This window comes from Harpia harpyja, chromosome Z (assembly GCF_026419915.1).
Source record: "Harpia harpyja isolate bHarHar1 chromosome Z, bHarHar1 primary haplotype, whole genome shotgun sequence".
Taxonomy (NCBI): domain Eukaryota; kingdom Metazoa; phylum Chordata; class Aves; order Accipitriformes; family Accipitridae; genus Harpia; species Harpia harpyja.
In genome coordinates this window covers 66,997,467-67,024,335 of record NC_068969.1, presented here as the reverse complement: position 1 = coordinate 67,024,335, position 26,869 = coordinate 66,997,467, and the positions used below count along the sequence as shown (strand labels likewise).

The following is a 26,869-nucleotide window of genomic DNA, read 5'->3' as shown; positions in this document are numbered from 1 at the left end:
GAGAATACATGAAAGACTTCATTGAAAATGTGCAAGTTATTCAGTGTGGTTAATTCTATGTTGGCTTCGCTCCCACCTTCTTTCAAGAATGCGTATGTGACCATGCTTTCTGAAACAGCAAAACCAATCTGCAATAGATTCATGTTGCTTTTGGATACGTGCACAATCCCTAGTATCCTATTTCATGAAGTGACTTGTCTTCAAATATGAAGGAGGAGGTCAGCAGGTGATCAGCTAAAACTATGAAACAATGCTTGCTTGGTTAGCATAGCTATGGAAGCTCTGTCCCTTCATTTTTACACACACTGCCATTTTAAGAGTTACTGCTCTGAGCAATCCCTACCTAGAATTGCAGCTCAGCCAGCTGGCAAGGTAGCTACAGTCGCACAGGCAAATCAGGTTAGTAAGTGGAATAACTTAAGCGAAATCACCCATTTAGGATCAGGCCTCAGGGGGCCAAAATTCACAAACAAAGGTAAATGCCTGCAGTGCCCATTTGCTTTATGGAACTCAAGTGTCTACTTCAGTTTGTTTGGACACACGTCTCTTTTTTTTAAGTGCTTTATGCTAACTGTGATGGCCTATATCATCATTATGCAGTGCATTAGAAATACTCTTTTTTCTGCCCTTTTGGAAGCATTGCCTTTACATTTCATGGTATGTACTTAGGTGATTGCATTAGAGAAAAGATTAATAAATGCAACTAAATCTTCACCTCTGCACTGTACCTTCTGTTATATGACATATCTTGGCTTTTGTATTGTCTGGCAATTAAATAATCTTAATCTTGTTAATCTCTGTTTCACTTCCATAATGCTTACTGGCCGTTTCACAGCACTTTCTACCAGTCAGCCACAAACACTTTCCTCGCAAACCAAATGACAGCGTTCCACTAATGATTTTCATGGCTGCTTTCCGGACTCTGTCAGTTCCCAATGTTTTACTTTTAGTGGAGGGCCAAGAACAGAACAAGGTAGCTAGGAAATAAAATAAAGTGTTAACATTATTAAAACATATTCTGCAGTCTTCTCTTGACGCTTCTTTAAATTTTTACAAGAGATTGAGCAAATGCCCTCATGAAGTTGCCCAGCTTTTCTTCTTGCTTAGACTGAAAAACATATTGGCCTCATTTTCTTCTCACTAACACCAGCTTTGCAATCTTCCAACTCCAGTTTCAGCTGAATTACTTCACAGTTACAACTGAGTAAAGAAGAATTGAAACTGATTCATTATCTGCTTTCCAATTTTCTCCCATGGGACTTGGGATCAAGGTAGGGAGCGTTCAGTTCCAGCAGGAGGGGAAATCACTTCTGCATTCATGGTCGGTCACAACTCGGGCAGAGTGCAAAGGCCCCGTGCATGACAATCCCTCAACTCTGCAAGCTCAGCCTGGATAACTGTGCTTTGACCTGCCATGGCCATAGAGGACAGGCAAAAAATCTGGACCCTTACTTGAGCCACTTTGCTGATTTGCCATCTCCTGTTATGTCAGCTGCAACCATCATGCCTTTGCATGGCTCAAAGCAGGCTCTACTCCTCACCCCAAACCTCTTACTGAGTTTTATCCTCTTAACTCAGGCAAAAGCGTCAGTCTTCTTGTCCCTCTCATTTCACTATCTCTTCCCTAGAGATCTGATTTCTTCTACGAAAACTGGTTTTACTGAGCTGCCTCCCAAACCTACTGCAGGTTAGAGAGACAGCTAGGGACTCGTCACCCAAGGACACCCTGGTTCATTTTGTGCTGTAACAGTGATATCTAGCACAGATGCTCATACAGCGTTAGAGGTTCCTGTCTTGGCCAAGGCCTCTCTGGACACCACACAATCACATCCTGAAATCCAGCCTCTTCCGAATGTCTGTCTAACAAGCAGGACTGACAATAGATTTGTTTTGAGTGGGGGTGGGGGCAATCTGCCTACTGTTACAAAACAAGACTGAGAAAACTGGGAGCAAAAGCATCTTTTGGCTTCCCGACACAATACTGTGTCTGACAAGCCACGTCAGGCTGTTTTATTTAGCTAGTTTTTACTGAATTTATTATTAACCAGAATGAATTTTATAACCAGATGGGAACAGTAGCCAGCAGCCAGCTGTGGCAGACCACACAGCCCTCCTAGCAGCCCGGCGGCTGCTCCTCCCTCAGAAGACGAAGACCACAGCTCTGAGGATCTGATAACTGATTACACAGGTTGTGTTATCACCTCTTCTCTTTGTTCATACCTCAGCTTTGTCACCTGCCACTGGAGACCTCAGGACAGATTTTGATGTATGCCTGTCATGTAAATTAGATTAAGAAAATCACCCTCTCCAGGGTGAAAGTGACAGCACAGCCAGGTCTACCTACAGGATGAGTCTGCAACCTGGACTTCCAAAGGAGAGACACCAGGGATGGCTAAATCCATGCATGGCCCTGAGTAGTCTTTGCTCAGACATCTTTGCTACACAGACTTGAAGACTAAAATATGACAGCTTTGTACCTGAAGTGGAGCTGGAGTGAGGCAAAGTAGTTCCCCCATCTCTCCCATGGTAAAGATAGTGTAAAACTTTTGACAGAACCCTCTAAACTAGCTGTCCTGTGAAATACAAACATAAGGCATAGCAGGGGGGCTTTTTATTATATGACAGTTAGAGACACACATGAGACATCACACTTAATATTCATTTTTTACAGATTGCCCTTCCACCCACATCAGGAGATTACGCCATTATCTGCAGCAAGAGCTTTTCTTACTTGATGGAAAAATATTCTGATGTTGGCCATGAGAAACACTATTTCAGTACATATGGGAATGAAAAGAATGTATTCTTAAATGAAGAAAAAGAAATCCCCGATCAATAGAAAAAGGCAAACAAATTCTGTTCACAGCTCTGCATCTGTCAATGATACTAGCCAACTTACCCTGAATTGTCAGCAATGTAGCTAAGAGTAAACTTTGGCCAGTAACTATGGTGCATTTCATCTTACTATAAACAGAACTGCTAACATGCAAACTGATACCCAATCACAGCTGCATGAAAATAGCAGAGCAGCTAGGTAGGGAAGACAGGTGATAGGAGGTTTTCCAGAAATAATTGTCCCTAAACAATAGAGGTTCTTTGTACAAAAGATTTCTAATGGGAAGATCAATATCTTTAAACTATTATATCAATAACACTATTCTTCATTAATAGAATAAACCTATTAATATTGCCCTGTATCACTTAAGTGATAATAAAGGCAATACACCATTTTAAGAAGAAATCTTCTGACTCCAAATTCATGTTTTTCACCCTGAAAGGAATAATGCTATTAAAAGGAAACATTGCAGCCTTTGCTTTAGGAAACTTAACTTTTTTTTCCAAAGACTTATGAAGACTAAAGAAAGCTCAAGCATCTCTAGTGAAACTAGAGCCTCTACAGCTGAGGAAGATGCAGTGATCTGTGACAGTATAATTCCCTCTTTCTAAAAATTTGTCTGTGTGATGGAACGTATATGGGTACAACGCAGCTGTTGTACGGTCTCAGGCAAAGTGCAAGGGAGAGTTAAGTCATATGGGTGCTAAAATGATGTCACTAAACATAGCTATCATTAAATTATTTTTAAAGTTTTAACACGGAAACATGATCGTACTAGTCAACAGTTACTGGACAGACCAGCTGGGAGGATCCACTAGCAGCATAATTCAGGACATAGACATTCAACACATTGCATATGAACCTTAAAATAAGCAGAAAGAGGGGCAGGATTCCAGAATTATTTTTAAAAGCAATTTCGTAACAACCCTCTCTACCATGCCAGCTACTCAGTGCTCCAGGACACTCCTTGATAACTGCTGTGGTCTTGCTATCATGATCTCATCTTTAATTCTCATTATATGATGAACTAAAGAAAAAAATAATAAACTTGTCATCACGGTGGAAAAAAACTTATATTCTAGACAGAAAGAACACTCACAATTTATAGATATTAGCTGCTGTGTTTTCCTCCACCAACTTCCTAAGAAACTACTTGCTAAGAAGACCATGGGATTTACTCTTTCTGCTTACTTTGTTTACCTGTTGACAGCTGCCAGATGGCATACAGGCTAGAACAGGCCAGAATGGAGGAAACAGCACAGCAAGGTTTTCTATGGCAGCACCACACCCGGCACGTTCAGCAAGGAAACTTGGAGCAGAGGGTGTGCTGTGCCAACATGCAGGATGAGCATTGGTAAGTGAAAGGACTCCAGAAACAGGAGTCCAGAGCAGAAGTGTTTGTTTGCAACATCTACTGTTACCTGGAGCTACTAGGATGTTGTATTGTGAGAAGAATACTTAAGAAATAAAGCTCTTTTTTTTTTTTAAGTGATACTTATCAGGTTTTTTTTTACCCATCCTCACTCTACAGAATTCTAGCTAATGTTCCTCAAGTTATCCAACAGTTCCATAAAATCTTTCAGATTACAAATGGATTTTTTCTAGGCATCATATTGCCATGTGGCCCCAAATTACCAACTGACCTGCATTAATCCAGAACTTCTGAAAAGTCATTATGCAACATAGCAACAGAGCTACAGGAGCAGAGGTTAGTCATTACCATGCCCCTAACTGAAGTGATGGCACTAAAATCACATTAGGGAAGAATTTCAAAAGGCTACACCTACTGTGTCTAAGTAAAGAACGTAGATGAAGTATTAACTGAAAGTCAGAGAAGTAGCAAGTTATGAAAATAAGATTAGAAGAAGAGTTACACAGGAAAGAGAGACTCAGCTGATTAGAGAGAAATTATTCATAAGACCAACTGCTGTAATTTGGAAAAAACTCCAGAAGCAGCCAATTTATACTACCGTATTTATGTTAAATTCAACACTGTGAGAGACAATTACTGAAGATGTTAAATCCATACACTGGGGAACTCACCAAGGGACACTGGCCGTGCCTGACATTTAGGATAAAATGCCATGAGGTTGCACTGTTCCTTTTACTTGCCCTCGGTACTCCTCCATTATTGCCTGCTGGTGATATGCTCAGAAGGAAACTTGAGCTGCCCTGAACAGTAATGAAGTGCCATTGTGTTATAAGGGCATGCTTAACTTAGATGTTTCAATGTTATTTTTGGCAGCCATGTGATAAAAATCAAAAACTCTTGTGTGTGTGCGTGCAAGCCTGTTACATTCAAGTCACATGAGCAGCAGGCATAATTCTGTCCCAGAAATAAATGTACTATCAAGGCTTAAGTTTTCTAAAAGTGTTTTTTCCCATCTGATGCTCATTTAGGCAAAGAGAAATCAGCTTGTCTTACTGAAGATGCAGCAGCAATTTGCAGTAGTATGCCTGCCCCGCCCCACCCCCCGCCTTTAGCACTTTCCCAGTGCTGCTGCACTCCTATATACAAACTAATCATGGTACTGGGAGCAATCCTTACTCCCTCCACGCCCTCCTCTACTCCAGCACCCAGATTAGTCTACAATAGAGCACCTAGCCTCAACACAGCGCTTCAGTGGTGCAGCAGGACTGAAGCCGTGCTCAGTACTGTAAAGGCAATGCCATTCCCAATGCAAATACGAGGTGTTTGCAAACCCATCCTCAACAACGCTGAGAAGCCCAAACCGCCAGTAAGCTTCCAGCCAGGCAGTGTGGCATCTGAAGAGAAGACATGGAGTGCCTCCCAGGATTACTCCTCCCCATAGTCTCCAAGGGTCCTTCAGGTGATGGACAGGTCAGGAAACAAGAGCAGTATGAAACAGCAATGACTACCAGCTGCCAAATTTAAGTCAGGTGAGCAGGGCAGGATACTATGGACAAACCCAAGTTAACTGCAAAAAGGCTAACTCTGGTACCAGGAGCACTCTTGTCCACACTGCCTGGAGCTCTCTGCAGGCTATTTCACTGCTTCACAATCCTCCTTCAGAAACACCGCCTCATTTTTGGCAGAAGCAAAACAACCAGTGGCATTTGGAAGCTGTTTTCCTTGTCATGGCAACACATAAAACAACCTTTGTGGATGTTAAGAAATTGCTGGGCTTGAACAGGCAATGCTTTCCTCTTGCACTAATAGCAGATGCAGACTTAAAGTACCCAAAGAGCAACCCAAAAGGCAGGAGTGGGGAGCACTGATGAGCTCCAGGGCCTTGAGGATGGAGAATATTTGGGGTGGCTAGGACACATGGTGGGTGAAGGTTTACACAGAAGGAAGCTGTGTGAGCTGCTGGCCACGCTTGGCCAGCAGGACTAGGGAAGTGATCGTCCCCCTGTACTCGGCACTGGTGAGGCCGCACCTCGAGTACTGTGTTCAGTTTTGGGCCCCTCACTACAGGAAAGACACTGAGGTGCTGGAGCGTGTCCAGAGAAGGGCAACCAAGTTGGTGAGGGGCCTGGAGCACAAGTCTTATGAGGAGCGGCTGAGGGAACTGGGGTTGTTTAGTCTGGAGAAAAGGAGGCTCAGTGGGTATCTTACCACTCTCTACAACTACCTGAAAGGAGGTTGCAGCAAGGTGGGTGTCAGTCTCTTTTCCCAAGTAACGAGTGAAAGGACAAGAGGAAATGGCCTCAAGTTGCACCAGGGGAGGTTTAGATTGGATATCAGGAAAAATTTCCTCACTGAAAGGTTTGTCATGCACTGGAACAGGCTGCCCAGGGAAGTGGTTGAGTCACCATCCCTGGAGGTATTTAGAAGATGTGTAGATGTGGTGGTTAGGGAAATGGTTTAGTGGTGGACTCGGCATTGTTAGGCTTGTGGTTGTACTTGATGAACTTAAGGGTCTTTTCCAACCTAAATGATTCTATGATTCTAAGCTACCTAAACAGGTCTGTATGCTGTACCTGGTTGCTGCTGAGTCATTGGCGCCTTTGAGCAAGTCAAATCTCTGTGAAGAAAGTGTCTCAGTTTCTTCCCTTTCAAAGCAGGATAATGTTTACTTAGCGGAGTAAACCTCAGAAACACCAAAAGCCTGCCTTGTGCTTTGAAGCTCACACATACCATTTTACCACACAGAGTCATTCCCTTTTCTTCTGCTGCTCTTTTCCATATGAAAAAGAAATTATTCTGTGAACACTGAAATGAAACCTGGTTACTTACGGAGGTCACATCTTTGTCCCATCAGTTTTCTTTCCCCAGTCACCTCTGCCCAAACCTGTTTCTTCAGTCCCCACTGTATTCCTGATGCATGCATGTTTTGTATGTGGAAAACAGTGTGTGCTATGCTAAAGACGCCCATGCTGACCGCTTAGCTGATACCTATGCTTTACCTGCCTTTCCCTCCACAGAGGCACTGCCTCTGCCTCTCTGCCTCTGGAGAGAAAGCAGTTTTCACAAATCTAGTCAAAACGTAATTATCTGTAAACCCTCTTCAAATCCAGCTGAAGACTGAACAAGCTCAGAAGCTGCTTGTGAGGGGGACCAGCAGACAGACTGATGACAAAGAAAGATTGCATAAGTCGTGTTTTCTTATGAAACTAAGCTACAATAGAATTAGGAGATTCAACATGAAGTTCTGCAAAGATTATAATTCATCCACCTTACACAAGTTATTATAGAGCAACATTATTCATTTTACAAAGCAACACAAAATATTACACAGGAAAAAGAAGGGCTGATCCCTCATTATAGTTGGTCCAGGGGTCATGAACCTCATTATGGGTCTTGCAAGTAAATAAAAAATTTTAACAATAGCACTGCAGAATTTCATTTAGGGTTGAAACCTACAGAAAGTTGAATAAACAGACTCAGGATTTGGATTTATCCTCAAATCACTATAAAGCTAAGCTACACTATTTTAACTAACTAAAATACCAATTAATCACAGACATCTACTTTTACATTACAGGAATACTGGTCACCCTTCTAAATTTCAGTAGACATAGTCTTCCTCACAAACATTCACCATCTATACACCTAAATGTAGCTTCCACAGCTGAGCTTCATTCTGCAGCTGTTTTGCAGTAGTGTATGCACTTTACATTTCAGTAGTATGCACACTTCAGTTTATACATGTGTAAGCTTTCTATTTAATATAAGTTGCTCATTCCATTTGTGGTTGCCATCAAAGTACTTAACCTCATTTTAAACCCCAATTTTACATAGAACTGAAGAGTTACCTCAACAATATTCAAGCTTATGCCTTTCGGACGACCTGCATCCAGCCATTTTAAGTCAACAAACATGTCTTTTCCCTGACCCTTTTGAGCTTTTGTTCAAAAGTTTGAAGGCTGCTTACTGACAAGTGATTTGTTTCCATTAGAACATGCCTCATTCCAGCCATCCGTGACCATTTTGTACTTTGGGCTTTATAACCAGCACGTCTCAACATTCCTAAAATCCCAGAGAGGATCTGAAAATAGAATAAGAAATGAGCATTTAAATTAAAAGCAACAGCCCTTGCATGAAGCTGCCAGGTTTTTATGGTAGATAGTGTCTTGCCCACCCCCACTCTCTCTACTCCCCCTTCTTCACAGGGTTGTAAGCCACATTTTCCATAATATTTTGCAATGCCACCTAGGGTTACATTCACTCTATTTATAGGGGCCTGTTTTAAAGTGAAACAGGTGTCAGATTGAATGAGGCTGTTGTCAGCATACATGTCCTCTTGGGGAGGGGATGGGAGGTTTACTACTTTCTGTACTTGGGGATTTACAGTTTGATTGCTAATCTCTCTCTGCAGGGCTCAGTTGGAGGAGGGGGAAGAGCAGAAGAGCAGTGGAAGGAAAGGTTAGCTTTCTGCTGAAGCTATGCAATGCTGCCTCTCCCCCAGCTCCATGCAACCAGACCTTTTCTTTTTTCATGTGCTGAAACTGATCTTAGTGTTTGTGAAAGGGGCCAGACAGCCTGTCCTGAGGAACGAAACCCTTGGAAATGGCCGCGAAACAGGCAGAGCTCAGCTGAGGTGGGGGGAACTGAAGAATCCCATCCCACCCACCCCTTTCCATTCACCGCATCAGAGACCACTTCTGGGCAACATAAAATCAGCTTAAAGCCTCAGTGCCTCTCCGTCCTGGGTCACCCTTGTTGCTATTACCTCCTAAATAGTGAAGCATTAACATCGCATTCAGGAACTCTGGGAGGAGGCAAGATACGGATCATTGTGCTAAGTGGTGTAGCAATAAGCACCAGCATAAAGAGTCCCTGACCCACTGAGCTCAGAGTCAGACCAAGAAGGCAAGGAGTATGTGAACAGATTAAGGGTGTGGCGGTGGCATGGGAAGATGAGGTAACACTTAAAGAGAATTTAGTGAAAAGCAGAAGTCACAGCTCGTTGCTTGCCTTCACTCTGACTTGCATGTTACCCATGTTTATTGCCTACGTAGTGATTCATAAGGATGAAATAGAGGCCCCTAAGAGATTTGACATAGACCAGTAACAGTTCATGAATTGTTGTGACTATTAATCACTACCTATATCAAAATAAACTTCTTAATACACTGAACTCCAGTACGTGCCAGACATGCTACAGTGGCAAGCAAAAGAATTGCTGCTTGTCCAGGAACACATGGAAACTACAGAAGTTGACTTGACAAACAGAGGGAGGACAAAGGAAATGTGATAAAAGTCAGACAGCTGATGAGAGGAAAGAGAATGGAACAAAAGAAATCATGACTGAAGCTGGCTTTTCTTGCTGAGGACAGTTAATGCAGAGATGAGTGCCTTTTTGGCACAGCAGAGAAAGCAGGTCTTTCAGAAGTGCTGGAACGAGAAGCTCACAAATGGCATCAACATATAGGGAGAAGTTGGGAGAGATGCACAGGGACAATGCCAAAGGCATGGTGTACACCACGAAGACTGGAAGCAGAGCTATCAGGGTGAAGACAGAGTTGTGGGGAAAGACAGTAACAGAGACAATTTGATAAGTAAAGTCTTCCTAGAAAGAAAAAATTTTGCATGTGACACTGGCAACAATGATTTTAGAGGTGTCTTGGATTCATCTGGCATCATCAGCATACCCATCTGTCTATATGATGTATATTTCTTTAAGTATTCACAGGTATCCATCAGGGATTAGAACCTAACCTAACTTCCACAACACCTGAAAATGGGAGGATCTTTCAAGAGATAAAATCATAATTAAAGAATAATCTGGAAGAGAGGAATATTTAAGGTGGGTTAGGCCACCATACCGATTTCCATTGGAAGAAAGTAAGCTGTAGTTCTTGGAAAGATATAAGCCACATAAAACTGTCATATTTATCCAAGGAACAAGGCGTTAAGGCAAATGGATTTACATGTGCAAAAATCCCAGTTCAGCATGTGTTTGTGGATTTACTGTGATTCATCAGGCATTCATGTTAATTGGTATACAAATAACAACTTACATTTTAAATTTAGTATTTGTACTTGGAGTTATCACTACTGTGTAACTCATCATGGTATTTGTGGTTTCATTTGTGCACATATTTATGAACACTTGGGTTTTAAATATCATGAAAATCACAAAAATATGAAAAAATAATCACATAAATATGAAAATCCCGCTGCACAGAAATGCAGTGGAACTCTTGCAGGACTATTTAGTTTTGTTTTATTAAGCAAGGAAACAAATTCTGAAATAACAACGAAGAAATGTCACATAACTTCATGGAAAATGGGGTTGGGAGAAGACACACAAATATTTAAGTACAAAAGGTTACATTTTCAGATGTGCTCATCAGCTCCCATTCCTGAAAATGAACACCAGACCCACTGGATGCTGAGTGCTGTCAAAAATCTAACCACTTCACTGAAGAGCCTAACTGGGAGCTGAACTGTCTTTGTAATCTGATCCCATTTGGGAGATGTGGCATACCAAATTCTTTGGAAAGAACTAGATCTTATCATTGCTGTTCCTGAATTAATAAAACACAGTTGAAAGAGCGCTTTGTGCAATATAAATCATTTTTATAACAAATTTACATGCTGCAAAAACAAACAAGAAAACAACCCCCCTGAAGATATGAAGGTTTTTTAGCAGGTTGTTCTTATATTTGGTAGTGGACTTCAAAACAGGCAGCTGGGTAAATCCCCACCTGCTTAGAAACCCTGGGCACAACTTCACTGGACTTCGCTCTCTCCTAACCTCTAGGGCTTCTGTTTCCCCTCATGCACAAAAGCATAGAGATAGAGCTGGAGACTGTTACAACAGACACGGCTCTGTTGGCTGCTGCACTGTCTCTTCCATTTTGCCATCCCTGAAGCTGTCATGCCCAGCTTCATCCTCATGGCAGGATTCAGATGTGTACTATATATATATATATATGTATATACACATACGCATATACAAAAGTTGAGAGTTTGCAGACAGGTTATCTGCCAGGGATTACAAAGCAGTTGCTTCCAGTGGGGAAGCCTGCCTTAGATCGCTCTCTGGAAAGTGCCTGGGTCTTGAATTCAGCTGTAACTATGAAAATGCTTTCCAGGCAAAGTCTGCTACCCGTCCTCTGTATCACTCCAACATTTGTCAGATCTCATGCCACTAAGCAAATGCCCATAGCTTGGATTACAGGAAACAGAGACGACAATAGCTGTAGTCTTTCTTGCCATTCTTAGGTCCCTATCCCTAATATTCTTGGCAACTGATCACCTGCTCCAAAATGATCCTATCTCTATCAATCTAATTAAATCTGCTACCTGCTACCTATAGCTCTTTGTTTTGTTCTGCTCTCCTACAGATGCAGTTAATTTTGCATTTTTCCTCAGATTACAGTTCTTACAACTATTTCTGCAGAATGTCCTTCCTGTCTTCAGCATCACACAAATCTGCATTATATTTTCAGTGTGTGACAGGCCTTGATTCTTGAGGGTCACCAAACTGTATTGGCAAAGTCCTTGTTGGCTACAGCAGAAGTCTGTACACCACTCTTTGTGCTGTACAAGTAATGAAATAATAAAAGCATCCACTGTGCAGCAGGAACTTCATGTTCACCTTTCAAAGGATTTGCCACCCTTATGGAGTTAATTTACATTAACATAAATATTCCATTAGTAGAAAAGTTTATAACATACTTGTCTCTCAAGAGGCATTCTGCAACATGATTCTTCAACCACTTATGTTTGACTAATGTGTATCACATTTGAATAATATAAAGACAACTGAGTTAAGTGATTGAATGCCTGGAGAAAACCAATGTTAATTTCCACTAAAAGCAAAGCACATTCCCTTAATTCTGCAGCTTAATTACTGCAGTATTTGGCTCACAAATAAAAAATGGTTCAAGAAAAAGTCTCCAATAATAGGTTGCTGAAGCTTGTTTTTCCCCTCCCATGTACCTCTAAAAAGGACTTTTCAAACACATTATTTCAAGCCTGTTCCTGTGAGCCAGACCAAGGCAGGTAATGTTGAATACTTGCTTCCTGATATGTTGTTAATGTAATCTGATACCCTTGCAGGAGCTTGGTATGGGGGTGGCTTCTACATCCCAGGTTAAATTAGTGCCAAAAATCCACCCAAGGAATATGCCTGGGGTAAAACAATGCCCTTCTCCTTGATTCCTTTTGATAGGAAATTCTCCATGGCACTCTGGAATTTTACAGAAGCAGCTTTACAAGTAAAGTTTAGAAATGAGCTGATGGCCATGCTGTCTATTCTGCTACTGAGCTAACTTGTTGGCGATACGCTTTTAGTAATAGTAGCAGTGACTTGCTGAGGTTACTTGGTTAAGATGAAGGATGTACCGTGTTTCATATAAATTTCAGTTCACTGACATCCAAAATAGAGTGAATCAGTTTTCCTGCTATATAGAAGGCAATCTTTAAAAAATTCCTTTAAAATGAACAGGAAGCAAAGGCGTGTCAGTAAGTAAAGAATATATTAAAATGTAAAGCTTAACAAGCCTTGTAGTTTATGCATAGAAAACATATCACTGACAGAGCTCAGACAAGCTTAGAACAAACTCACTCGTGGCCATGAGCAGGATCACTCCTTTGACTTCAGTAGGAAGAGGGCAATTTACTTTATCTGGAATACAGCAGTGTCCTGATGTCTTACATTATTGCTCAGTGGAGTAGTGACCCAGATGTCTACTCCAGGCAGCTGGAAATGTCTCATAAGGGTCACTTAAAGTGTAATTATTCCTACTTTATCATCGTTATAGAAAGTTAACTTACTTTGTGCTGAACTCCTGTGAAATTTCTAAAACCCAATTGCTAAAAATTTAGCTCTAGTGAGCGGTGTTCAAGCAGTCAGATGAGGATGCAACAGAAAAACAGAGAAGAGTTAATTCGAGCCTTGTGAAGCTTTTTTTCCTTCCTTTAATGCCCTGCCTGTTAATTACTTATTTCTTTCTTTCTGTAAGTACAGAATCTTTGATTCTGCACTAAATTATGTGAAAAAATCTGCAAAATGGCAATAGCAGGAAGAGAAACTTTCATTTCAACTCAAGCTTCAATGACTTTTAAGAACAGAGGATATATTTCCCTGAATAAACCATATGATCTCTTATGTGCTCGGTCCATCCCATTTCTCGAGACTCCTATCTTTGTGTCTGGAGTGCACACAAGTGTACCATTACAGGGCCATTCTTTTACACAAGTGTGTATTCCCCTTCTAGTGAGACTTTTTAAATTCCCGATACACTTACAGTGAATGTGTAGTACATTGAGGTGGCTGGCTTGTATTATTAGCTTCTATGGACAACATATGTAATAGATTTCTGCAGCGTGGACATAAAAATGGGCACAAGGATAATGCCCATTAGGGACAGAGGACTGATTAGAAACAGAGGGCTTCAGGGGCTATCTTGAGGACTACCAAATTTAAGTCCTTGCATTTGAAGCACAAGAATGAATGTTAAAAAATTTGCTGTGTGATTTTATTGTTAAGAGCTCCCATTTCTCACATCCCACATCTGAGGTCATGATTAATACAAAGGTGTAGGCAACTTAGTTGTTTACCCGCTCATACAAGGGGCTATTTCACACAAACAGTGGTGAGAATAACTACTATGCCCATGCAGATATTGTCCACAACTGTGTGCAAAGAGACAACACCTCTTTAAGGGGATTAAATATGAAGAGTTGCTCTCAATTGTAGTTTTTGTGTGTGTGTGTGAGTAGGAAATTTTTCTTATTCATACAGAGTTTCACAAATTCAGAGATCTTTCTTATCTCCAGATGTCATGCCAATTATTATCTGCTGAGTGAAGGAGGTGCCTTATTGTCAACAGTTGCTGGAGGAAACAGTTATATCTGTGTGACTCCTACTCAGTATTTTTTGTCTCTGGGTATGTTAATTGCATTTAGAGCCCAAACCAGTAGAGCTGCTCTTCTGAACATCAATCCAGCAAGGAATCTAAGTGTATGCCTCGTTTTACACACGCAAGTACATTCATGAAAATTGCTTATGCTTTTGAAGCTAGACAGGTACTACAATTCCTTATGTGAATCCAATTTCTTAATGATGAATTAAGAATGAACACTGCCTTATCTAGCTACTGCAAACATCTGTTCTGCATCAGACAGAAAACATAGTGACTACCGCAATCGTCAAAATGTTGCCACAAGAGTGAACAATGAAGAGGATGGACAATGCTACTTGAATAAAACATAGGGTGCCACTGAAATTAGATGAAAACTGTGATGTATTTTAACGGAAGTAAAAATCAGGTTATAGAAAGGAAAAGGCCCTGAATCTGATTTGGTAAAACACAGGGCTGTAGAGCAGAGTGGAGGGATTTCTGAGTGTGCATGAAGTAATCGGTATGAAACTGTTGTGGGGAACTTTCCATGCTGGGAGCAATTTGTAGCATGGCCAGAGAGGATGTACATCAGGTCAGAAAACATGATGATACAGCAGAGCGCTGGAGAGAAATGAAGTGGCAAGCCTCAGAACAGCCACAAGGGCAAGGAGAAGACCTGTGAGCACATCTCTGCACCAGGAATCACACTCCCCCCTTGGGAAAACCAACAGTGAATTCCCTGCCACAGTTACATAGCACCATCCATCAGATGTCAAGGAAAACATGTCTGAAACATATAAACATAAAAGAAAACAGCAATTCTAGCACTTAAACTGTACTGACACTTAATACCTGTAATTGCATTCAAAACAATAAACTCCAAGCAGCTGGACGTTCACGGTACCTTTGATCACACAGAGTTATGAAGTAGTGTCAAAAAAGATGAGGCCTTCCAAAGAACTTCTTTGTAAGTGTGCTTGATGGAGGATGCTTGCCACCTGTGTCTGATAACTACGTGATGAATTTAGGCCCCACATTTCTTCCAACAATGCACAGAGGTTGCGCATGCACAATGCACATACTCTGCTCTAAAAGCTCCACTCCTCCCTAGATGGTAGGAACCAATGTGATAAAGCAGAAGCTACAGTATGCTGAAAGGACTACACACGTTTGAAACTACTGTATAAATATATGCATATATATAATCAACATTATCACGTAGAATTACCAACAGGTCTGCCCACAAAGGGGAAAGTATAGAGCTACCTGGCCTTCCCCTTACACCTTCATATACCAGCATAAACTTTGCCAATGAAGAACCAGAGCCTTAAGAAGAAATCACCAAAATGCCTTCCTGGAGAACAGCATCTATGAGGAGACATCACGGAGAAGCAGCTATCTGCCTAATAGGCACATTTCTTTTTTGTTTTACAGGGAAAATATATTCTTAGCATTCACAGTAGTACTTTTTCAGAGAAAGGTTATATAAAGCGATACAACACACACACAGATACACACGCAAAAAAGAAATGTGAATGACTCACTGCACTTAGGCAAACTAAGTTGCGTAAGCCTGTTTTTCTCAGCTCTTAAAAAAACCCAAAACAGCACATACACAACCCTAAAAAATAAGCTGAAATTTGCAGTTATGAAAGTTAAAATTGTTGAATAAAAGCAGAACTCCCTCAGCTTCTCAGGGTCTTTCACGCCCACATCTGGTGTAGTGTTTACCAATGGATAAAAATAGAAAGTTGAAACTTAACAGACCCTAACATTTATCACAGTATTTAAGAATCAAAACAGAAAACATCAGAGAAGAGAGATCAACAGCTACATTTTGAAGGGAATTTAGTTAATCCTCACTGAAATACTACCCTCTAGATACTTAGCAAGGGCAGGCCAGAAAGAAAATAATCAACTGTACTTCTTTCAAATCAACAGGTAGGTAACTATAATAATGCAACCTAAAAAGAATTTAATCTTTTTAAAAAATCTTGTGGAATGCCATTTAAACGATTACATTCATGACATATTAATTGTTGGCAGATGACATCATAGGAGTTGGTTTCTTTAGACATGTACAAAGTCTATCTTTCTTGCTAAAGGGCAGGGGTATTTTCTTACCTGCCAGAGCAAGCACTTGACAGCACACATGCCAGAGGTGGAACATGAGCAGATGGGTAACTCCGCATGTCACCGTTCGGGTGGTCAATAACCATTATGTGTCTGAGGCGCAAGGCATCACCAATCAGCCCATCAGCAATATCTGTTCAACTTTGGATTTGGAAAAGACATCAACAGTTTGGCGCACCAATTTTGAGGGCTGCCAAACCATGCCTTTGAACGGATAGGCCACAAAATTTAGATAAATTAAGCCCTGAATTAAGGAAGGTGTAACATGAAATCAACCTTCTAATGTATTCTCAGAAGTATGATCCACAATAATTTAAGAAAGCGTTTGCAAATAATCCTTCTTTTAATTGCAGTAGTAGCATTACTTTGGTGAATTATTCAAATCTACTGCTGATGAGATAATATCAGGCCAGAAAATTATATGAGTCAGCTAACCTGCTCTCACAAGATCCTGTTCTCTCTCATTCACAGCACACAGGCACATAGCACACAAACAGCATGTGATTGATTAGCAATTGGATCCTACGAGAGCCTGAATGTCGAGTCTGGGGGGCTGCTCACAGGCTGAAAGCACCACTTGGCGAGAGAGAAGACTGGAGTGTATCACTGCCCATGCCCATGTCTCTGACACTGAGCACAGCAGTAATGCCAGGGCAGCCAGGAGGACCCTGGCCATGACGGAGTGGAGCAGAAGAGCAGAGAAAGCTGCACTGGTAAAGGACAGAGAAGAGGGGAACAGAGGAGGGGGGGCTGGGGGATGGCCCAGAAGGAACCTGAGGCAGAGGAACAAGAAATTTGAAAAGTGAGGCTCTTTCACAGGCAGTGCCAAGTACGCACTAGACTAGTACATATTATATGTAAAAAGAAAACCCTGAGCACCTTTTGAGTTAGAGGCTGCAACTCTATGTCGGGATTCTGGCACCTTCATTCTGGCTTCATGACTGCAGAAGAAGCCTCTGATGGCATTCTAGCCTCACAATTCAAAGAGCTGCTGGTTTTGTTTTACATGATACATGGGACACGAGTCCTGGTCCTGTGCCCGCTGCCTGTTACTTATTCAACATGACAGACACACAGAAAACAGAATAGAGTATATTTAGAGGAAATAAAAGCCTTGACTTTAAGGCCACAAGCCACAGCTCAATGGTTCTGTAAGATATCTTTAGAAAAACACCATTTTCTGTGTTGTGGTACATCAACATTTTCTATTTGAATAGAATATTGATTTTTGAGCTACAGAGTTGGTGCTACAGATGATAAAAAACAAATTCTTGCTCTCTGTCACAACAGCAATCAAAGCAGCACTCATTTTCAGAGAGCTCATGGATAACCAGACTTCAGTTTTAAACTGTTGCCAGTATGTCAGCTTTGAAGTATAGGTTTAGAGTACGCCAGTAACCTAGCAATCTGCCGGCAGTCCTGCCTCAGACAGACAGACAGCATTCAGGAACCAGTTCTGCTCTGGCAGACAGCCCAAGGCAGAATCAGCAGTCCCGCTGCCTTCAAGTTAATCTCAGTTAACACTAATGACACGAAGAAGAGCTACATTCGTGGACTCCAAGCAACTGTCTTCACTTCTCCCAAGATGCTTCCTGTATTGGGGTGAAAAGTCCTTCAAAACTGAAAACTAGCCTAGGTATGATTTCAGAAAAGACCTCTAGGTACCACACACAGTCATGCTGCATGGCTCTGCCCTCCACTTCAGGACACTGCAGGTCAGGGCAGGAGACAGGGTTGAGCTGAGGGAAAGTACACCACGCTAGACAGCAGCAACACCACGACAACGTCTTTGCTAAAGATCCATCAGTAAAACACTGATGAAACAGAAATTTCAGTAACAGAAACACTGCAAAATGTTCCATTCTGGGAAACCCGATGAAGGACAGTTCGTACTGCTGACTGCTTTAACTTGCTTTAGAAGCAAGTTGCTGTAGGCACCAGAAACATCTAGCACCACAACACAGAGCTTTGCGTGGGTCATTTGTGCTGCACTGTGCCACATAGACCGGGTCCAGAAACGATATACCCTTGTCAGCTAAAATGAACAAAAAAATATCTGTGCATTAATGAAACTTAAGTGTGTAATCACAGATAAATTCAGTTTGATGGGTATGAACAATACCCATATGGTTGAGAAAGACACAGGAGGAGCTGAAAGAAACCATGTGACACAAATCTAAGACCTATCCTTTAATGTTAACTCTATCAACTCTGTCCCATTAGAAGTCATATAAATTAACTTCAAGATCTGAAGATGCTTTTTTATTCTGAAGAATAAAATAAAGCAGAAGAAAGTCCGAGTCCTACCAAGTTTTATGTGGGTAGTTAACTTTATTTCCACAGTCAGGTCACATAAAGTCAAATCATGTATATGTCTTCACATAAGGCAAACTTTTCCTTGTCAGCCTTTTCAGAGGAGGAATAGTTTTGAATGACTAATACAAGCCAGTATATTGTGTATGTACAATTAATATTATTTCAGTATATTTGGATTTCCATTCGACTTTTGTCATTCAAGAGAGCCCCAAACAAACCAACCAGTTTATTTTCTGCATTCTGTCCTTCAAACAACATGACAGAGGACAAAGACAAAATGCCCTGTCAGATGAGGCAAAATTCAGTTTTACAAGAATTCATTTTACTGAAAGCTGCCAAAAATATCTACTTGGGTTTCACGGCCTCGTCCTGACCAACGACAAGGAGCTCTGAATTCCACTGAAGATGGAGAAGATTACATGCTGGTACTCCATAGTGCTTACACTGATAAATTAACTTTATTTTTAGGAAGTACAGACTCTACTTTCAGAAAGTACCCCCACCACACCCAGCTTCTATTTTAAAGGACAGGCAAGAATCTACGTATTCAAGCTAGATTAGTTACACCACTGATTCAAGGCAAAGGTAGGGATTTTTTCTCTGTGTTCTTCACTGATTCTCCACATCTTCCTGATCCTCCTTCCTTCCAAGCAGGAGGATAAAGAACAAGAGTATCACTTTATTCATTGCAAGACTATATGAGTGCAAAGAAGCAATGATGACTGAAAAAGGAAACAGAGAATGACACTGAAATTGTGTGTTATGTATTTCCAGTGGACAGAAGTGTGCTTTCTCTGAAAATGACAGTCCAGCTGCCAGATTATGCACTGGGGTGTTGCTGAGGCTGTAATTTATAGACTGACATCATAGTTGCAAGCGCTAAATGTTGACTGGTTGGCCGAAGTCAGAAGACTGATAGCCTAGCCCTGCAAAATGCCAGTCTGACTGAGTGAAGCTGGATAGCTGCAACTTGGTAATTTACACACACAAGGTTTCTGACCGAGAACCCGTGTGCTGACCATATGAAACACACTGCTGCTCTAATCCAGGCAGATTAAGTAAATCAGTTCCTGACCAAAAAACATCACTGCTGGGCACCCTTCTCCAGCAGACAAGCCTGAGAGGATAATGATGGGAATTAAACTGTTCTTTCAGCCCCAGAGGCAGGGCTGTGCCACACTGGCAGAGCTGCTCAGGAAAGCTGGAATGACTGCTGTGCTGCTAGCCTTGGTGTTGAATGGAAGATGCTAGGCTCAGTGATTACACTAGACAAGTCACAGGTGACATCCAAATTCACCTCCTGGTCCCGAGGAGATAGCTGAAAAGCCAGATACAGAGGCTGTTTTCTTTCCATAAAGACTGTTTTAAAATATGCTTCATGTATGAGGGTATGATAAGCATACTGATATATATGTGACTATATTAATTACATATTAATGAATATATTAGTGTCTGTATTTAATAGAGACGTATTAAAGATACATGAATATACATAGTATGTTCATGTGTATTTCACAGAATTACACATCATTCCTTCCTGGAATCATCAGTTCAGCTATGCACACAGTTATTGCTCACCTGAAGAGTAACAAGTACTTCTTCTAAATTTACTTTGAAAATATTAGTACTAAATTTAAGATATACTGCATTTTTATTGTTAATTATGCCATTCCAGACGTTAAAGCCACCAATATCTGCTACAACTACCAAACACTGTATCCCACACAATATTTACTGTTTAAACAGACCCTTTATTTAACGGGGAAGAGGTACAAATGAAGCCCAAGTGCTCTGCATATGGTACTCTTCTTCAGGGTATTGGTAACAGCTCGAGCAATGCTATGCCACCTGGAGTTGCTTCTGGTGGAGAGAGGTTGCATGCTGACTGGAGCACTGATGAAAACAGAGAACTGATCTGTAGTCTAATAAAACTTTTCCATGAAACAGTGTTTGCTTTGCTTGGACTCAAAGAACAAGCATTTGTTAATTTTAGCATACAGCATGAGCACAGATGGGTCTACTTTTTGCTGCGCTAGCCTAAACCAGTAATAGAAATCTAGTAGCATACAGCTACAAACTGGCACATGAACAATTTGACCCATTTCATAATCTTTGGATTCAACTTTAGCTGTGAGTTCATTATAATTCCAATATAAAATGACTTGGAGAAGAAGAGAACAGCAACAGTCTGTACCATTTTCTATTTTACATACTTATTAAATAGACATAGACATATGTACATTGCCTCTGCAGATAGCTGGTATATGCAATTACATGACAATTTTTAGTATATACACCCCTTTTATTCTCATTTTCAAGGATGAAAACTCTGATAATATAAATAGTTGGTAGCAGAAGGTGTCGCCTATTTGACTATTGAAATAATTGACAAGTACAGCCCTAGAAGTCAGTTCAAAGAATACTGTAAGAGAAGCCTACTCAAAGAAATGGTAATGAAGGGGAGGATGTGCTGGAACATCGTATGTGCTGTAACATCGTATGTGCTGTAAAAGCAAGACCCCTCTCAGCTGCTGCACCTCTAACTCCCTTCAGTCACTCACAAATTAAGTCCAGCTGATTGTCACCTGCAGTTGCAAGCAAGTTCTTTACAAAAACTTCTCTATTAGTAGCTATGGGTAACCTGGCCAAATTTGGAGCTCTGCCTTCTTCTCTACCTGCAGAGGTATGCTTGTTTAGGGGAAGAGAAGAAAGAAAGAAAGATGCGGTACACCAAGCCTGAAAAACAGACAAGTCAGGCATGATATACCAAGTTACTCTTTTGATCCACCACTTCCAAATGAAAATATGTCCTGCATAATCAGACAGCTGGAAGCCTCTGTCTTCTTAGTGGTCAGTCATACATTGTCTTACAGGTAGCTGAGATACGGGAGTGCCTGGAAGGGACTGCAGGAAGAAGAAGGGAGTGTGGAGACTCAACAAGCTAGCAATGGTTGCAGGAGATGGATCAGAGATATGGGAAATATTTGGATGGTGTTAGCTGCCACACAATTTAAGTCTGTCAAAAGCATGGAGAAATTTCAGTTGTGCACTTCTATAATAATATAGCTCCTGATGTATTTCACAAGAAGCCTGTATTATGTGGAAACAGGTGAATGAGCACAAGCACAAACTATTCCCCAGCACTGCCCTGCAAAAGCAGTATTTACTGCTTTTCTTTGCATTAGAAAGCCTCAAGATGACATACAGGAATTAAGTCCTGTCACCCCTCTGTGGTGCAGTATTAGCTTTCTTTGCATATACAACACAACAGCAAGCTCAGAAGCATGTTGCGTATCCTGATTGCTAGTGATACTTGCCAAGCTCTAGGCCACATCTACGTACCATAAAGACCCCTTTCGCAATAGACATAGTTCAGCTGAAGGAGAAAGATGGCAGCAGAGCACATGTTTGCTCCCAAGCCCCCTTACTACACCTGCCCAAGAAGGGATTTCCTGTCCTGTGAGGGGAATTCCTCCGACTAATACCGAAGTTTCCACCCCATCAAGCTAACACCCCCGTTCCAGCTCAGCAGGTGAGAATTTAGGACAGTGGAACCATGAGAAAGAGATTGTGGACAGTCTCCCCTCATCCATCGCCCAGATCCTGCCTTGCCCTCTGAGAACACTTCCTCCTGGTGGTGCTCCATGAGAGGGAGAGAAGGTGCTGTGGTCCCAGGTAGCACTTGTAGGGATTTTTTTTTTTTCACTTTCACTGTATTGATCTAGGACTCTGGAGAGATGAATAAAAGGCCCTAAAATGCACTTCAAAAATTACGTTTCACACCAGGTGCACGTTTTAACTTTAAAGTCTTGAGGGCCCATTGCCACAATGTGTTACATTTCCCACTGTTACACCAGACATCATTATCATCTTCTAGCAGAGTTCCATGCACTTTGCAGGCAGTCTTTTGTATCTCATATTTCATCACCTATTAGGGTACTGAGAAATAAGCCCTATTCTATAAAAGAATTAGGCCTAAGTATGTATCAAAACCAGTATTTTGCAAACCCTAATCTCAAGTAAATTCTGACACTCAGAGACAAGAAAAGAACTATGCAGCCACATTACAATCCTCAGAACAAAAAAACACTTAGCCCTTGTCTGTCCATGAAGGCATCTGAACCCTTACAGGATTGTGTTGAATGTTGTTGTGCTCCAGGATAACGTACAACTTTCTCGGTCTAGCTCATTAGACATGTTGTTCAGGCCCAGGCACCAGTCTGAAAGGATAGAAGCCAGGTGTTTCTCCTATCTACCCTTGAAGGTGCAAAGTCTAACACATGTATGTCAGTGTACATCTACTCCACTCACTGGGTCAGGCTGATACAAAAAGTAATAGCCACCACCTTCTTTTTCAGCATTGCTGGAGCTGATATGGGTTTTACCCTGGATGTGGGACAATCAGAAGTCACCACCTCTTTTCTTGAAGAGATGTAACTCTTCATTTCAGAGGAAAGCATCCTGAGTCCTTCAGCCTAGAAGGGTGAATCTTCAAAACCACTGGAATTGCACTACTGACCAGCAAATTACTGACGTGGATGCAGGGCATGCATGAATGCATGTACAGATGACTGAGCCTCCATGGGTGGGAAACTGGGGCACCCACCTGAAGGTGGGGAGACCTCCATTTTGGTCACCAGATGAAGTACGGAAGCAATCGTATGAACAGGAACAAGAACCAGTTCTTTTTCTTACCAGTCATGAAAAACAAAACAAAACTTTACACACTGAAAAAAATCTCTAATGCAGAAGGGCGTAGGCAGTAGCCCAGCAATTGTATTATTGCCTCGCAGCAAGAAACAAATGTGGATTTGAAAAGAGGAGACAGATAACTGAATTAATTTGTCTCAGAAGTCAGCAATCCACTTGCTGTCTAAAGAATGCAGAAGTTTAATGCCAGCGTCTGGATGCCACTCACGAGATGCAAACATCTGCTGTCTACCAAAGCTGTCTTCTGGATGTGACCTGTCCTCTGACCAGGCCTATGACAGTCTTTCACACAGCTGCTTTCCCATCAAGTTAAGTGGTCCACATCACCCCAATAAGCTCATTACAATCAACTGTGCTGGCGTTTTCTGCTTAGCTTGACATTCTTGCCTGTTGAAACTCCTCTGACCTTGGGGCTGTATCCCACGGATCCTGCTTTAATCCACCCCTACATTTTTCCATAATGAGGCTCATATTCCCCTATACACCATATACAAATACACACAGAGACAATGTTTTAAATAATTAGTAATTTTCCCTTAAGGGTAAAAATGTTCTGTAATACTATTTCTTTTTGTTATGAAATAATGTAAACGAACTTGGTGTGGTAATATTTTGTAATACGGCTGTGTTATGCAATTAAGGCTGTAGGGTTCAGATGGCTTACATGCACCTGGAGATACTGACACATGCTGGAGACTTGGAGCTGTTGAAAAGCACTTACATGTCTCTATGCATGTACATACACATGCACATAAATACACAAAGTGACATACCTATCATCTGCCTACATCTTTTTACAAAAAAATACTAGGTACACTAAGGTCTGTGTAGTTTAATTTTGGCACCTTTCCTGTTCTCTTCAAATGAAGATCTCTTTGTAAACCTTAAAAAAGAAAATTTGTGACTATCTTTAGGGAGGTAGATCTCATCTCCTGCCTTCTCTTCTGCTAAGACATGTAAACCCTGTTGACTTTAGCTAGTGTGTGTTTGGGTCAGTGCAATTCAATATCCTCAACTTTGATTTTGATTCTTTTCCTCAGCTTTCAGTTTAGTTTTGATGAGGAAAATGTAGAAACCTGCCAAATGTTCGTGTTTGCAAAGTAAGTCATACTGACAAAAGCGTAAGAATTCATTTGTTTAGTGACTTTTTTCCTTCTTCTCCTTTAAGGTCATCATTGGGTTAAGGTGATGTGAATGACATAACATTCGCATGAAAAACAGTTTCTCACTTCATCTTCCTCTTTCTTTAATTCCAACAAAGACAGTGGCTGACTTTGCATAACCAGAAGTTTATCTAAAAATCACAGTGGACTGTATGGTTCTGCCTAGAGAAGTTAACCATCAGTGGAGTTAAACATCAGACTGCTGGCTGCCTCAGCACAAGCATCACCGTAAATCACATGCCTGTCCTGGCAGAAGCAGTCATTTTTTCACACTTTCCATCGTCCCACAGATTCTTTCATCTCAGGATTGTGAGATAGCAAAACTGTGTAGGAAAGGTAGGCTTTTAATACTCACCAAAAAGTTGGTGTGAGAAGGGAAGTAATCTGTTATTGCAGGAAAAAGACAACAGAAAGATCAATGTTTGGGGAATAAGGAAGATGACAATAAGGTTCAGGATCAGTCTTACTTAGAAAATAATACTGGGATAATGGGAATTGTGGTCAAAAAAAGTCAACCCTGTGCAAGGCTAAAAGGTAGAGGAGAAGAAGGGTTTTCTTGAAATAAAATTGTATTAGTTCAACACTCTAAAAACAAAAAAATTGTTTCAGAAATTAGACTGTTTCTACATGGTTTCCATTTTTCCCTCGAACTCACAGTCTGTCCCACCCGGTCCTGGCTGGGGTGCTGTACAGGGCCAGACCTGGGACAGGCCACAGTGCGGTTCCACTGCATGAACAAACACACAGACACGGTTGGCACTGATCAGTGCAGTTACACATCTGAAACACGGAATGACAAACTGACAGCAAAGTATCTATATGTATACCATACCAGGTATGACCATTCCTTGAAATGGTCTGTAATCTACAGCACTTCCATGACCTGTTTACTAGTATCATGCATGTAAAATCTACCTATCCTTGTAGCAAGCAACATCAGGCTCCTGTAGGAAGGATCTCACACTGCATTGTACATTCAGTGCTGGTCATCATGAGGTGGATCTGACAGCTAAAGCTGGAGGTCTAGGCACAGAGTTCAGGGTCTTTGGCACACAGGAGGTAAGTGTACTCTTCAGTACACTACAATAGAAAATTTATCCAAGAAAATTTATCCAAGTTTTCTCTCCCACCTTTCCTTTACATGACAGCTTGCATGCTCTAGAGCACGTCTCCAGGCGTACTTCAGTCAATTTGCTTTCAAGCCCAACTGATTCTACCTCGCAGCGCAACGGCTGCCAACGTTACTGACAATGTATTTATAGAGAGAGAGTTTTTCAAACTGAGCATTGCAACTGAAGTTCAGAGGGTTTGAAGGAAGGTCTGCTCTAGAGCATATGCTGAACTCTCTGATAAGAAGTGCCACGCTGCTTGCTGTAAGAATGTAACTTACGTGTGAACTGAGAGACCAAACCGCGCAGCCTAAGTTACCTCTAGAGTCAACGGAAAGGGGTTGATGCTGCCAGCTGGCATGATTTAGCACACTTTATCTGGGCACCTTCAGATAGGAAGTGAGTATTCACTTAATTAGTAAAATAAAGTCTTGATTTGGGGAATTATTGATCTTGCCAATCTCCAACAAACAATGAGGATTCTTAATAGTTCACAGGATTTGACCCTAAGGAGCTGTACCTCAGATACACAAATGCTGCCAGACACAATATTTTACACTGAGATCATTAAAATGAAATCTCTACCTTAGAGATCTGGTTTTGGTTCAGCTTTCTGCATCCATCATGCTAGGATATGTCCACACGCTATAGAGATAACAAATACCACCTTCTTTTACCTGAACCCTTACATTTAGTCCTTATGCCAACAGTTATGCCAAAATGAGCTAATACTGAAAATAATTCTGAAAATACTGTACTGTCAGTCTGTTATGTCAATCACCTGCAGGTGCACAGGGAATCCAAACGACTTTTTCTTTTTTCATTCATTAACTCTGTCAAACCATACTTTTAATAGAAGAAATTACTTTAAAGCAAACATAAGAACCCTACTTGACTAAGATGCACTACCAGTGCTTTTTTTTTCCACATGAATAACTCTCACTCTCATTTTCGTTTTCATAATTACAGAAAATGGGCTGGTTTTTAATGTCTGTTCCAGCTGAGCTGAAGATGTTGAATTCAGACTCATTCAGATTTTAAAGTCTAATTCATGCAGTTGATCCACAACATTAACCGGAGTGCAGGTCTCATCAATTTGATAAAGTGTCTTTATAACAACAGATGGTAATTTGTTGATACTTAAAGCTTTAAATGGACTCTGTTACAAAACCACTTAAAATGCTTTCTTTAAAAAAAAAACCACAAAAAAACAAAAAGAAAACCAACCCACACAAATGTTCTGATACTTTAACCCAAAGAAATTGCTGACAGATTTGTTTTCAGCCCAGCAGAGTACAGAGCTGACAACACATTTTTGCTGGATATGGTAACTTGGG

General features: G+C 41.1%; 1 long non-coding RNA gene across 1 annotated transcript in view; it reads right to left on the bottom strand.

The window, feature by feature from the left end:
* LOC128136406 (uncharacterized) overlaps positions 1–26,869 on the bottom strand; it is a 54,357-nt gene that overhangs the window by 18,343 nt on the left and 9,145 nt on the right. The window lies entirely within an intron of this gene.